The 2,623-nt window shown below is 35.7% G+C and overlaps 1 long non-coding RNA gene across 1 annotated transcript; it reads left to right on the forward strand.

Moving 5' to 3' along the window:
• The first annotated feature begins 984 nt into the window (after positions 1-984).
• On the forward strand, positions 985-2,623 carry LOC106953864 (uncharacterized). The gene is made up of 4 exons (XR_001426267.1): positions 985-1,363; positions 1,619-1,701; positions 2,029-2,143; positions 2,320-2,623. It is a non-coding gene; the product is annotated as an uncharacterized LOC106953864 (long non-coding RNA).

A 2,623-nucleotide genomic window follows, 5' to 3' on the forward strand; every position in this document is an offset into this window, starting at 1 on the left:
TTCTCTGTCGCGATGTTAGACAGTGTGACCCATGGTTTATGTGCGAAAAAAACACACACACATATATATATATATATATATATATATATATATATATATATATATATATATATATATATATATATATATATATATATATATATATTTTTTTTTTTTTTTTTTTTTTTTTTTTTTCTTTTTTGGAAAGTACTGATTTTTTATAATGCATAATTTCTACACTCTAAATGTACTAAATGTACTCAAATAAAAGTATCCCACCTCAACGAAACAGTAATTAGTTTCAGGGTTTTTGAAACATGCTTATTAAGATTGCCAATAAACATGAAGCACTGTTTTTGTTTTTCTTACAAAACAAGCAAAAAAGTAAACACAAGTGAAAATAAAGTAAATAATAGGAAGAAACACATCATTACATCACTACATCATAACTGAGCTGGTTGTTGAAATGTGCTCCTCTGAAATTAAATGCCGTAGCTTTGTATGGAAATCAGCGTTTAAAAAAAATAAAAATATTCATTGGATTGTTTTTGAACCTGTGTTGTGAGTTTTGTGCTGTGTAGCTGTGATTCTAATGCCACCAGGTTAGGTTTATACATATGTGACAAGATGCCTTTTATTTACCCAGAGATCTCTTCAGAAAAATAGTTGAGGTGCATTCCTCAAGTCATGCTGGTAAGAACGCAGCTAAATCTGAACCTCTCTCAAGAAAAGCCTTTGGGAGAGTGGATGACGTGCATTTTTGTTTTATATTTCCTGTGAACATTAGTGAAATTAATTAACTGAATGGCTTGAATTTTCAAGTCGGCATCGACCGCAGCTCTTCGTCTCTAAATGCAGTCAAAGTGAATTCATCTTTGTTTCTGTCTTTTCCAACTTGTTGTTGAAATGCTAAGGTTCATCTCTTTCTCTACTTTTAGCAGTGATTCTTCCAGACAAGCTGTACAGATGCAAATTAGCTTTTGGCTTACGTTTCCATAGTAACACTCATTAGGTAAAGGCTTGACTCCAGAGTGTTTGAGCAGAAGAGAGAGAGAGAGAGAGAAAAAAAACTTTCCACACTGAAAGAAACACGTTAGTTAGGGTGGAAGAAGAGCCAACAATCGCGCCAATTTTCTGCTTCTATTGTTGGTGCTGACAGATTGTGTGAGTGTGTTTGATTGTGTGACCGTTGACAAGACGTGTCCGACACCCAACTGGTAATAACCGTGGAATAACACGGAAGTGCTGGAAGAAAGCCTCGTGATAACAGCGCAGGGTTTGCAACAGAAATAATTATTGGAATCTGGCACTTTATACAAGCAACATGTAATGAGAAGCTGCTGGAGATCAGATACTAATGGTCTCTGAGATGAAGCCGAAAAAGGTCAGAGTCAATATCAGAACACAGAGGGAAAGTTGTGGTTTTTGTATCAAGCTTCAGCAGAGTTTGATAGTATCTCTAACTCATTTTCTGCTTGTTTGATTCTTGAGCCTGGATTATTATAGGATAGAATATCAGAGGTGCAGTTGCAAAACATCCCTCTTCTGCTGTTAACGCTTTACTTTTCATCACCTTACAAAGTACTGCTACATCAGTTCCTCTGTTTCTTTTCTGTTTATGTTCTCCTCAAATCCCCAGTTGGTCGTTGTTTATGGACACTTGTACTGAGCCAGGTTCTGCTGGAGGAGTTTTCCTCTCCACTGTCGCCACATACATGCACAGTAAAGACAGATTGCTGTAAAGTCAATGCAAACGATTACATGCTTACGGAAGAGGATTAGGGCCACTGGAAAAAAGAAAAAAAAATCTGACATTAATCTCAGAATTCTGACTTTTTTCTCAGAATTCTGAGATTAAAGTCAGAATTCTGAGAAAAAAGACTTTTTTCTCAGAATTCTGACTTTAATTCTGAGAAAATTAAAGTCTCAGAACTGTTAAAGAGATTAAAGTCAGAACTGTTTTACTTTTTTTCCCAGTGGTCCCAATCCTCTTCCGTACATGCTTGTCCAGGAAAAGTGATTGAACATTTTTATTACTCGGACTTCCAGACATGAAAATGCTTTAAACTAAACCAGTTCACTGTAGCTCTATGCTTAGAGCCATCAAGAGCGATGGATGACGTTTCTCTGGGCCCGCTTGGAGTTAATTTTTGCAAAGACTATTGTAGGAGTTGACCTTCTGCGAAATTATTTATTTACTAAAAAAATTATTAATAAATTATTTATTTACTTACTATTTATTTATTTATTTACTACTATTTATTTACTATTTATTTACTACCTCCTTCCACATGTTTAAATAAACTATTTGTCATAGGTTTTTTTGTTTGTTTGTTTTAGCAAGGACTTTCTTTCTATATTTTCTCAGAGCAAAACTATTTATCTCGCAGACAAGTCAAGGATTCTCCATCCTGAGTTGTGGAGCTCCGCAGCTCCTCCAGAGTTAATATGGGCTTCATGGTTGCCTGCCTGATTGCTCTCCTTAACAGACCTGCCATTTTGGGTGGATGGCCATGTGTAGGTAAGTTTGCAGATGGAACTTTCTCCTTGACATGTCTGCTGTGTTCTTTATTTCTCATGGTGCCGTTTGTTCTCTAACGTCCTCTGAGAACAACTGGATTAATAAAGAATGCTGTTGACTGCA

This window comes from Poecilia latipinna, unplaced genomic scaffold (genome assembly GCF_001443285.1).
Source record: "Poecilia latipinna isolate Pla-1442-1.1 unplaced genomic scaffold, P_latipinna-1.0 Scaffold608, whole genome shotgun sequence".
Classification (NCBI taxonomy): Eukaryota; Metazoa; Chordata; class Actinopteri; order Cyprinodontiformes; family Poeciliidae; genus Poecilia; species Poecilia latipinna.